Source organism: Ambystoma mexicanum, chromosome 6p (assembly GCF_040938575.1).
Source record: "Ambystoma mexicanum isolate Mex_15411 chromosome 6p, UKY_AmexF1_1, whole genome shotgun sequence".
Classification (NCBI taxonomy): Eukaryota; Metazoa; Chordata; class Amphibia; order Caudata; family Ambystomatidae; genus Ambystoma; species Ambystoma mexicanum.
In genome coordinates, this window is record NC_090935.1 from 387025673 (window position 1) to 387038336 (window position 12664).

The 12664-nt window shown below is 49.2% G+C and overlaps 1 protein-coding gene across 12 annotated transcripts in view; it reads right to left on the bottom strand.

Moving 5' to 3' along the window:
* Positions 1-1362: 1362 nt before the first annotated feature.
* DAB2 (DAB adaptor protein 2) overlaps positions 1363-12664 on the bottom strand; it is a 408449-nt gene continuing 397147 nt past the window's right edge. For all 12 annotated transcript variants that reach the window (XM_069627176.1, XM_069627172.1, XM_069627179.1 and 9 more), the window contains one exon: positions 1363-1818. The gene's annotated coding sequence lies outside the window, so the exon portion shown is untranslated. The remainder of the gene's footprint in view (positions 1819-12664) is intronic.

A 12664-nucleotide genomic window follows, 5' to 3' on the forward strand; every position in this document is an offset into this window, starting at 1 on the left:
CCTTCTGGCCAGTGATGACAAAAATAACAGCAATTATTTTTTTTTCAATTGCCTGATATTCTGAAGCACTGGTGTAGTGCATGTTGATTTTCTCTACAGCAAGTGTGACATTTAATTATACAAAAAAAAAGATTACATGGTTTGCATTTTCTCCAGGAATCCCTTATGAAAGTATGCAGAAAGCAATACACTTTAGAAATTGTGTACCTATTATTTAAAGTAACAAAAGCTAAGACAGAAGCTCTTGTGCATCACTGCAGACTTGGGTCACATAGGGGGATCTCCTCCAAAGATTTTGCTCTGAAGTTATAGCGTGTTCTCTCGCAATGAAGCATGACTTCCATAACCAGATCGTACATGTTGCAATTATCACACAAAAACATTATCAACATTCAGCCATTCATCATTAAAAGATATTAATTATACTTACAGGTGAGTTACTAAGCCACTACCTGTACCTGGAATCCAATTTGTCTGGTATATAGTGCCTTAATATTACATACATGATCACTCATCTCTTTTCAAGTATAAGGTGCTTTCAGAATTGATAAACATTTCTACAGATCGTGCAGCAAGTTGTACTGTGTTGGTGATAGGAAATGGCCTTAAAAGGACAGTAAGGGCAGTCATTCACTAAAATTGACACTTTTTTCAATAACTAGTCAATCGAAAGTAGACGTTTAGAGATTTCCTAAAACCTCACAAATTTTTAAGACGTGTTAAATTCTAGTTCAAACGATGCTCCGAGTACTGTCATGAAGCTTCTTTGACAAGAAATAGGTTATGAAATTCACGTTTGCATCTCAGGAATGCGTGAAGGCGAAGACCCACATGACACAGTTGATAGCATGTGGCTTAACGCATCACATCCTGTTGTCAGAATTGAAAAGAAAAGGCAGGAAGATGAGGGTGAAGAAGTGTTTCAGGAATTGGTGCCCACAATTGAAACCCACAATAGTCTCCCTTACAGACTGGCTGATTTCTACATGATACAACAAAATATACTTTGGAATTGATATAAGCTACTGTGGAATGTCACAGAAATACATTGCATATAGAAGAAGCAAACATGTTAAAATAAAATAAAAAATTGGTTTGAAATTTTATGCATTTTTTCAAGGCATTCTTTTCAACACATCTGTCCGGATTATATGTGTTGCAAACACAGATATTTGGAAAAAAGCATGTGTGTGTGTTGTACATTTATAAAGTGTTGATAAGCAGGACAGTGTTAGGAGGCCAAAGTCAATAACTGAGCTCTGGATTAGCAGCTGACTTCCTCCAGGTGGGCCCGGATCCCAGCTTTTAGCCTGTTCAGTGTGACATAGTTGCACTTGCAGAATAAAATAGATGATTTCCATGTTAGACAAAGGCAAAAACATTCAGTTTAATAGGCTCGAGCAGCAAGGTAAATGACAGCACTTGCATAATTTCGTAATGTCTTACAATAGTTTACTTATGTTATCTTTATCAATAGAGTCTTTGATTTAAAAGTGAAAGAATTATTAATAGGCTGCTACATCCACTGATTACATATAAATATCGTCGATAGTTTTGCTACCAAACTGATAGTTCATATCAGCACAATCTCCTTTGCTTGCAGGATTTATGCGTCAATCTGTTAAAACCTAAATGCTTATGTTTCCTGCATATAGACAGAAGCACAGATAATGTAAAAAAAAAAGGCATCCGAGAAGGTATAGTCAATAAGTCTTCAGGAAAGAGCAGCAAGGGGAGGGACAGTATTGCTCACATCCTCTATCCTTGGAAAAATTGCTGGAGTTTTGTTGATTTCTCAAGTGTGCAAAGTTCATGTTTCTAAAAAGGAACATTTTTGAGAGAAAAAAAATAATTTGTTAAAGGCAGGGCAGAGGTATACTGAGATGCTGAAGAGAAGGTACAAATAAACAATATATTGTGGTTGATATGCAAGGTTATTAACTAATGCAATCATAATACAATTGGTGCCAGGATTAAAAGTTGACATCCTTTTATGAGTCTGCCTAAATTGATACAGTATATGTTGATGATATATTTGGACAACAAACCCAATGCGTAACCAGGCATACCTCTTCAGGATTCAAACGTTTACACAATATATTAAGTTAACTAAAAGCATTTTCACTTATTGTCAACTCACAAATGCTTGCCATCCTTTGGATATGTAAAAATGTGTTATTTGTAGAAAAATACGATTAAGAGACTAGTCGTACTGGCACACACCCCTAAATGAAGTAAACAAGGCAGACTTCTGCCTAAATTACAGATAAATCTTCTTAAGAAGCTTTATCAATGTAATAAGTTAACATGCCATGTCATTCTAAGTTCAGTGAAATTGAAGCCGAAGTGCGCAGTGTGTTTTGGTGTATTGGAGTTGGAGGTGCTATCTTGCTGGCCTGCTGCATTGCAAGTCTTTTTTCCCTGTTTCTTGCTACCAGGAAGAGGTGGAGACTCAAATACCCTCACCGCCGTGGAACGCACAGTGTGTTTCAGTGTTTTGGTGTTCTGGGGCCGGCAGCACGTAGTCTCCGTTACTGTGTGTGATTGGTTTGGACCTTGCAGCGAGTAGTAACAAGGTACGACTGTTTCATATTACTCTGGAAACAACTTGAACGCTGCAATTTCAATCAGTTCTAGTCGTGGCCTCCTTTCCTTACAAGAAATGGTTAAATACATATGTTTGGGGGCAATCCCTGTGTGCTGTGGCAGCCGGTCCGATAGCACAGTGAGTAGAACGCTCGCTTTGACATCTATGCAGAGCCTGCTGACGCAGGTTCGAATCCCGGCAGGGCCAAACTCATCCTTCTGAGGTCAATAAATGAGCACCATACACCATGGGTAATAATAAGCAGTGCTCAGATGCCTAAGGGTTCGTAGCGCTATATAAATGCTAAATTATTATTATTGTTACAATAAGAAGTGATAGTAAAGTACAGTTTGGCCTGTGTTATTTCCCAAAAAAAGGTATTGAATTATGCCCGGCAAAGTAAGTTGTGTTTGTATTGTAGCATTACATTGTAATTGGTTATTTATAACATATTTAATACCCAGGGGTTTCTAAACACAGGCCCAGGGATCGAAACTGCATTGCTCTGCATCGTCTTTCTTCCAAGGCGAGTGTTTTTCCCCTGAGCTATCCTCCTAATGACAAGTTGTGGATAAAATCTGTAATTATAAATAGGAAAGTGGATCATCGAAACAGCGCAGCCACACAGGAACATTTGAAGCAAGCATATAATCCCAAAAATACAGTACAAGAGCCGCCACAAGTTTCCCCGCTGTCAAAAATGACTCAAGAGGTAACGAGCACAGTAAATACACCAACTGTGAGTAACCCAGTTCAGCTTCAGAACAATAGTGGATCTAGATGAGATTTTGGGGATATCGATAATAATTCCCTTGTAGAACTTTGTTACACCCCCCGTGACACTGTTTCCGGTGGACTAGGCAATGCTTCAATTGAAGCCAGCATAGAGAAAATATCTTCTTTAAATGGAGAATTACTGCCTCGGCACCCTCCCAGAGGAAGGGGCTGTGCCTATCTACATCCCCAAACCTGATCCCTGAACTAAACGAAGGGGATGAATTGGGTACTGGGAACAGGAATCAATCAAATGGTTCAAATAGTAGCGCTATCACACAATCAGGGGACGGTGCCCCTACTATTTGATTAAAAATTGCAACAAAAATCACGATGTTCCAAATGGACTCCTGAAAGGACAGCCAATATGGAACACAGCAGGGTGAGCCCCAACTAACAGCTTGCATCAAAAACCAGACAAAGGGGACAGAAGGAAAGATGGACATTCTAGCTATCCCTACCTGATGACCCTCTCATAATAGGTTGCGATGGTGTGTCGCTTATCTAAAAACAGACAGAAAATGGAAAAGGAATTGAATACAATTCTAATATGCAGCTGATGATGGAATGTTGGGGCTGCGGCTAACCTCTGCTGAAACAAGAAGTCAAACATAATGCTTAGAAAATACTGTGTGTGGCGTCATGGGCAATATAAAAACACACACAGTGGAATGTTCTACTTCTGGCAACTGATTCCTTTTTATTAGCCTGTAGACCCAAACTAATGTGTGCTAATTTATATAAAGAAATAATCCAATTTATCTAGTTCCTTTTACAATAACAGGTTTATATTAACCCGAGGAGTTTATTGAACGTGCAACTTGTTCGTACTGACATGTAGGTGATACAGTTGGTAAAGAAGACATAGGGATAATGTCACACACTCAAGGGACCTAAATAATGCAGTACTCGAGGTGAGGCAAAACAAGAACCTGTGATTTCTGTTGGTTTTCAGTCAAAACAAGAACCTGTGATTTCTGTTGGTTCTCAGTCTACCGGTTTCAGTGGTTTCCTAAACCAATTTACCCACTTTCTTCAGGACTGTCTTCAATTCACTGTGGTAAGTGAATAAGGATGGCATGGACAGATATCGTAAAGTTTCAATCCTCCTCACGACTCTTGCCATCAAGCACATAAACATTTAGTTGGCTAAACAAAGGAAGAAACTGAGTCTATTGACTTCCAATAATAATCTTGCAGTGGCAGATCCTTTGCCCCCTGTCCCTGCACGGCTTAACTCAACAACTATTGAAGCTCAATTGCCTAAAATAAAGAAAGAAAAAAAAGAAAGCCACCAGATGCCAAAAGCACCTGCGTAGGTCGGCAGGGACATTGACCAGCTGGTTGGTGAGAGACGGAGAAGCAAAGTCCACTGAGACAGAAGCCAACAAACAAATACCTCAGTTAGAAATTAAGTCTGACGCTGTACAAGGCATGATGTGTGGGGGTGGACCTGACGCCGATACCAAATTAACAACTAATCAAGTGGAGCAGGAACATGGGCAACATGAAGCAGATCCACTTTTTTCCGCAGTTGGTTGAGGGCCATTGACATTTACGAATAATTGAACTAACAGATTAGACTTAATGCCATTGTGCCAAAACGTCTTGGCCCTGAGAGTGTTGTCTTCGAGTGGCATCACCTTTGTTAAACCAGGTACATTTAATGGGATTAGCTTTGCTGAAGTACACTGTACCGCTCCCGAGGTTCCCTGGCTGATCCATGCTCATCAGTCCGAAATATAAAAAATTGGCTATGAGACAGATAACCCGGCCCATGTGTGTCAAAATGTAATGGTGAAACCCCCTCCCTCTAGGCAATCTGAAAATGGTAAAGTCCAGGTGAAGAAGTCTGAGGTTCTACCAGAGGTTGCTCCGGGTTTGGAATGGTTCAAAAAGGTTTCTGGTTAAGCAACTAACCGAATGTAAGTGAAAATTGAAGATTGCTAGCTGGAACACTCGTGGCCATGGCCATCTTTTGGGAGATAAAAATTGTTAGTGGAAAATGATATCATATTTTTACACAAGACCTGGTTGACCTCTGACTGACATACAATTAGAGGGGTATGTCTTGTACCAAGTATCAGCTGAAAAGGGTATGAAAGGTCAACCATTAGGTGGCTTAATCACTGGGATAAATCAGGCACTTCACACGCATTGCTTGAGACCTTTTTTCGATAACAGAAATAATTTGGCTATTGAGGTGTGTGTGTGAATGGGGCGGAGGTGCCAATGGTGATGCTGTTGTCCCAACGTCCCCCTGACGTTTTAGACCTTGAATGCATAAGGGAGTGCATTGATTGTATATGTATAAACTGGATGTCTATCCTGGGTAACACATTTGTTTTAATAGTGGGGCATTTGAATGCAGGTTGTAGAGACACTGAGCAGTGTGCTAATTATAGGAATGCAAAAGCTACTAGCACAATGGTTAAGAAGTGTGGGATTGTCCAGCTAAGACCACATGGCGTTTAGGGAAAAAGGCATCCACACTACATTACTTCATTGGAAGTAATGTTTGTGCTGAGTTGGTGGAGTCTCTTGAGGTGCATGACGCACTTTATAGTGATCGCGCCATAATTGGATTAACTGTAGCCATGCCTAATGTTCACTTTATGGTTAGGGTGGAGGAAGGAGTTCTAGCCAACCATGCATGTAATTATCTGCGCTGGTCTCATAGAAATATTGTGCAGGCAACCAAAATAATAAGGCAGATTTCTCATTATGAGTTGAAATCCTTCCGCTTGCTAACTGGAACGAGTTGGGAGGGCTTCTAAAGCATTTTACAGTTACTGTAGTGAGGTGGGCAAAGGACCATCTTATCATCTCAGCAAAACATGTTTATGCATTTGACATAGAGATCAGAGAATCCAAGCATGAGATCAGAAGAAATATTAGGAGAATCAAAGGATTCGTAGGTCCGATGGGTGATAACCAACTTGAGTTTAGAAAAATCAAGCAATCTTATAGATCCCGGTTGAAGCGCCATCGGCTTTCAGAAAAAACTGTACAGGGGCAGCAGATGTTTGCAGCCCTTTGTAGTAGAAACCCCAGGGCAATATGGCAGATGCTCTCGGCTGCTTAGGGTGTCAGAAGAATATGTATAGTGAGTGGAAGTGGCTCGATCATGTACAAGAATCAGTGAGGTCTGTCAGCGTGCCTGATGATGACGGTGGGAACAGGTGAAGTTGGATGCTAGATATAGGTACAGATAAAATCTACACTGCCATACTGCGATGAAAAAGCTCCAGGGCACTTGGGCCCAACGGTTTATCAAATGCAGTTTTAAAAGCCGCCCCTGGGCTATGGTCTAGAATGCTAAATATGTTATTTGAGAAAGTGTGTTCAGAAGCGACAGTTGTGGAAACTTGGCAAAAAGCAATATTCGTTTATAAGAAAGGTGACAGAGAAAATCCAGTCAATTATAGATTATTTTCATTATTAGATATGACCAGTAAGGAACAAGTTACTTACCTGTAACTGTTGTTCTCCAGCATGGGTCTGGCATGGATTCAAATGCTCATGAATATTCCCCGTCGTCAGGCTGGGAATCCTCGGTAAAGAAAAAAACAGTATCAGTTTTGTTTCTGATCTGTCTTTCGTAGTAATAACCAATCACTGGTCTCTGCGTCATACTGACCACAGCCAATGACTGCCCTCTACCTAAGCACCGCCTCTGGCAGCCATCTTCAGATTTGGAAGCACGTGAAGTGGCAGTATGACCAAGTGAAGAGCCGCAGAGGGGCAGGCGGGAGGGTTCGCATGTGAATCCATGCCAGACCCATGCTGGAGAACAACAGTTACAGGTAAGTAACTTGTTCCTTCTCCAGCATGGGGTCTGGCATGGATTCACATGCTCATGAATAAAGAATACATAGCAGTACACACATGCACAACCACGGGAGGTGGCAACGGCTCAACATTAAGCAGTACATCAAACTCAACATTAAGCATCTTACCTCCTCACCAGGCTCACCTCAGGCGAACAGGTTGCGCAGCACTGCTTGGCCGACCCTGGACTCCTCCCTGGAATCCCGATCGACGCAGTAGAATTTCGTGAAGGTGTGCGTCGACCTCCACGTAGCAGCCCTGCATATGTCCAGCAGGGGCACACCAGAAAGGAACGCCGTGGTAGCTGCGATCGCTCTGGTGGAATGGGCTCTCGGACGGCCAGGCAGCGGTCGGTTTGCCAACCGATGACAGTACATGATACAGCCGGAGAGCCATCTGGAAATGGAAGCCTTCGAGAGAGCCTTCCCCTGATTGACCGGTCCAAAGTTCACAAAGAGTTGTGACGTCTTCCGAAAACACTTCGTGCGGTCCACGTAGAACTTCAGCGCTCTAGCCACATCCAGCGAGTGCAAAGTCCTCTCAGCCGGCGACGAAGGCGACGGGAAGAACACAGGCAACACCAAGGGTTCGTTGAGATGGAAGTCCGACGGTACCTTGGGCATGAAGGAGGGGTGCGTCCTGAGCACTACCCTCGTGTCGTGAAAAGTCAAGTACGGGGCCTTGCATGAAAGGGCCTGGATCTCTCCCACCCGTCGTGCGGAGGTGATGGCCACAAGAAACGCTGTTTTCCACGACAGAAACTTCAACGGGGCCGAGTGCAGAGGCTCGAACGGAGGTCCCATGAGCTTGGTCAGCACCACGTTGAGCTCCCACGCCAGGGCCGGAGCCTTCACCAGCGGGAACGATCTGAACAGTCCCTTCATGAACTCTTTCACCAGACGATGAGACCACAAGGACGTCCGGCCCGTGGTTCTGGTGTATCGGGAGATCGCAGCAAGATGAATCTTGATGGACGCGTGTGCCAGTCCAGCTTTGGCCAGCATCAGCAGGTACGGCAGTACCTGGGGAGCCGTAATCCGTAGAGGGTTAATCTTCTGTGCGTGGCACCAGACAGAGAACCTCTTCCATTTGTGTCCGTAGCATTTAAGAGTCGAGGACGCCCTGGCCTTTGCAAGAACCTCTCTGCAGTCGGCCGGTATGTCGTATCCTCCAAACTCTAGCGCTGCAGGAGCCAGGCCTGCAAGTTCAGCGATTTCGGGTCGTGGTGGAGGATGGCGCCTCCTTCCCTGGAGAGTAGATCCGCGTCCACCGGCAGCTTGATTGGCGGGGACGCTGACAAGTCCAGAAGGTCCGGGAACCATATCTGCCTCGGCCACGCAGGTGCGACGAGGACCATCCTGCACCGTGACCTCTTGAGCTGGTTGACGAGCCGGATTAGCAGTGGCAAAGGAGGGAACGCGTAGAGGAACAGGCCCTCCCAGGGGAACGAGAAAGCATCGCCCATGCTCCTCGCCTGGGGAAACCTGCTGGCGAACCTCCGGCACTTGGAGTTCGTCGCCGTCGCGAACAGGTCGATCTGGGGTGTGCCCCACCGTCGGAAGAGGCGATCCACTAGATCCTGCCGTAGTTCCCACTCGTGGCACGAGCGCAGCTCCCTGCTGAGTGAGTCGGCGATGGTGTTTTTTATCCCTGCCAGATGAAACGGCACCAGAAACATCCTTCCTTTGGGCGACGGCCCAATGCCACAGGTCCTGCGCCTCCTTGGACAGCGCTGGGGACCTGGTTCCGCCCTGTTTCCTGATGTAAAACATGGTGGTGGTGTTGTCGGTGAAGATCCTCACCACCTTGCCCTTGAGGGACGGAAGGAAGGACCTGAGGGCCCAGAACACTGCACGGAGCTCCAGGACGTTGATATGGAGGGACTTCTCCGTCGGGAGCCAAAGGCCTCTCGCGTGCAGATTTTCGGTGTGCGCTCCCCACCCTTCCAGGGAGGCATCGGTGGTCACTGTCTCCTGGTGGTCTGGGGTCTGGAAGTCCATGCCCGCCGTCAGATGCGTGCGGTTGCCCCACCACCGGACCGCTTGGCGGAAACTCTCGTCGAGTGTGATCCTCTCCTCGAAGCTGCCCGTCGTTTGGATCCAGCGCGCGTCCAGGAACTCCTGCAACGGGCGCATCCGGAGCCTGCACATGGGAATGAGGTAGATGCAGGAAGACATCATTCCGAGGAGGGACTTGATGGACCTCACCTTGGCCGCGTCGGAAACCAACATCCGCTGTACCTTGCCCAGGATGGACCTGGTCCTTTCCTCCGACGGGGAGGCCAGAAGGGACACTGTGTCGAGCTTCGCTCCCAGAAACAGTGCGTTTTGCGCGGGTACCAGGTGAGACTTCGCGTAGTTCACGGAGAATCCCAGGTCCGTGAGAAGTTGGACGGTCCTTGCCGTGTGATCCACGGCGAGCTCCCTCGTCTTGGCTCGGATGAGCCAGTCGTCCAGGTAGGGGTAGACGTGGATCCCCTCGCGGCGCAGCTGCGCCGCCACCGGTGCAAGGCACTTGGTGAATACCCTGGGTGCCGACCGTAGTCCGAAGGGGAGGGCTTTGAACTGGTAGTGACGCCCTTGGACCACAAACCTGAGGAATTTTCGGTGCCCCTTTAGGATGGGAATATGGAAGTAGGCATCCTCCAAATCCAACGACGACAGGAAGTCTCCTTCCTCCAGCTGACCCAGGACGTGCTGGAGGGTGACCATCCGGAACCTCTGCGCCTTGATGAACTTGTTCAGACGTCGCAGGTCCAGGATGGGGCGCCATCCCCCCGTCTTCTTCTTCACGAGGAAGTATCTCGAGTAAACTCCGGAGCCCCGAAGCCTCTTTGGGACGAGTTCGATGGCGCCCTTCCTGAGCATCGCCTTTACCTCCAGAAGAAGTTGTCGGACGTGAAGTTCTTTCCTGGCCACGGGGGGGACGCGCGGACACCTTCTCTGAAACTCGAGCGCGTGGCCCCGGGCCAAGGCGTCCAGCACCCAACGGTCGGTGGAGATGGACTCCCACACGCTGACGAAGCTCGCCAGCCGGCCTCACACCGGGGTGCTTCGGTGGGGGCCCGACCCCACGGTCGGTTCAATCCTGCTTCGACGAGGCTTTGCCGCCTTGACCTCCTTGGCGACGACGGCGGGGTCCGCCAGACTTGCCTCGTCCTCTGTAGGCCTCCTGAGCCGACGAGCGGGCCGCTTGACGGTAGGTGGAGAAACCGCCGCCGGAACTTTTGGAGGCGCCCTTGCCTCCGCTGCTCCGAAAGGGCGTCCGTCGTTGTTGCAGAACTCCAAGGGCCCGGGCCGTCTCGGTGTCCGCTTTAATGGCCTGAAGGGAATCGTCCACTGTTTTTCCAAACAGGTTGTTCCCATCGAAGGGCATGTCCAGGACTCTGGTCTGAACGTCTTGACGGAAGTCCGTAGCCTTGAGCCATCCACGCCGCCTAAGGCAAACGCCGTTGCCCAACTGGCGGAACCCAGTGTCGGCGATGTCCGTCGCAACGGTAATGGCGTGGTCCGAAGCCACCTCACCTTCCTGCAGGATCTCCAGGGCCTCTGCCCTCTTGTCGTCCGGCAAGAAGTCCAGCAGGGGAGCCAGTTTGTACCAGAGCTCCCTGTCGTAGCGGGCCACGATAGTCAAGGCGTTGGCCGCTTTAATCGTCGTCGCCACAGACGAGATGACTCTGCGTCCCATAGCGTCCAATTTCTTTCCCTCGCCGTCCGGTGGGGAAGTCGATGTGGAGGCCGCACCCCCCCGCGCTTTTTTCCTGGCCGCCGCGGAGACGAAGGAGTCCGGGGTAGGCTGCACCCGGAGGCACAGGGGGGCCGTGTCCGGGTCCCGGTACTTCTTCTCGTACCGGTCTCTTCTAGCTGGCGTCGTGGAAGGGTTCTTGAGGAGGGTGAGGCCCTCATCCCAAATGTCGTCCAATAGAGGCACTGAGAGGACCGTCTTCCTCTTGGCCTCGCGCCGCTGATAAAGGAAACCTTCCTTCTTCTTCTCCTCAGGGCAGAGTTGGAAAAGCTCGGATGCCCTGGTGATCATGGAGTGGAACGATCCAATCTCGTCGGGCGGAGAAGCCCTGGTGGGAGGCGACGACGGTACATCCTCGTCGTATACCTCGTTGTCCGTACCAGTCGCTGCCGTGTCAGTCCCCGTATTATCCCCTCGGGTGGACGGGGAGGAGGGCTGGAAGGGGCGCGACGGCTGAAAAGGAGGCGGAGGGTGGATCCTTCTTTTCTTGGTAGGGGGAACACCAGAAGGTCCCGGTTCTGGGTCCCCCGACGGGAGAGGTTCCGTCGGCAACGGTAGTCTCGTCCTTATCTCTGAGCATAAGGACTGTATAGCCAACAAAATGGCCGCCGAGTTGTCTCGCGGCACTGGCAGAGGGGAATCCGACGGGCGATCAGGGGCCCCGTCGGTACCCTCGACGATGTCGTCGTCACCTGCGTCGGGATCCATCCCGACGGGCCGGTCTTCTTCCACGCCGAGGCCGTGGCTTAAGACTTCGACCAGCTCCTCCTCCGAGGTTGAGGCCGAATCTACGACGACGCCCTGCCCCCCCTTTTTCTTCCCCACGGGGGATTTCACGGGGGTCCTATCGATGGGCACAAAAGAGGACTCCCTCCGAGGTGGCAGGGAGACTCTGAGCCCCGAGGTCGCCACCACTGGTGTAGCCTCCACAGGCTGAGCCAGGGCCGCCGCAACAGTTTCGATAGAGGGCTTGGCCGGATGGATTAAGGCCTTCACCACCCTAGGTGCGCTCACCGCCTTATCCTTGAGGGGGGGGACACTGCCTCGCTCCCCCTCCGCCTTCGAGCTCGACCGGGGCCTCTCCAGGAGCTTCGCCGGGTGCTCGGCCTTCCTCTTACCCGACCCAGAGCGTTGGCTCGTGGTTGATGGTGCCGGGGAGGGTGCGCCCTGCCTGGCGCCCGTAGAGCCCGACCGTTCGGCGCTTCCGGTGCCAGCGGACTCGCGGTGCTTGGCCTTATGTTGGACCCCCGTCGCCGGGGCGTCCTCAAAGGTCTTGGAAGACCGCTCGGCTTTCTTCCTCTTCTTCTCGCCGGACGGGCTCTTCCCTTCCAGCCAGTTGGCGAGACGTTGATGGCGGTCCTTCATGGTCCGCTCCGACATGTTGCCGCAAAACGCACAGTCCTTCTCCACGTGCGTCTTGTCCTCATGTAGGCAGTAAAGACAAAAAGAGTGTTCGTCCTCCTTGAAGACGTTCTGCAGCTGGCATCCAGGGCAGACCCTGAACAGCTTTCCGGGCGTCGAGCTCCCCTTCTCCTGGGCCATGACCGGGCCTGAGAAACTTCTGGAGTCCTCCAAAAGCGTAGCTCGACGAAATCTTCACCCTTGAGGGGCGCAGGCGAATCCGACACGGGTCCCCGTTGATCGGATGGAGAATCGAAGTTTTTGAGAAAAAACGTGAAAAAATAGCACTAACGCTCGAGAGCAATAGCACGAGGATCCCAACACTTG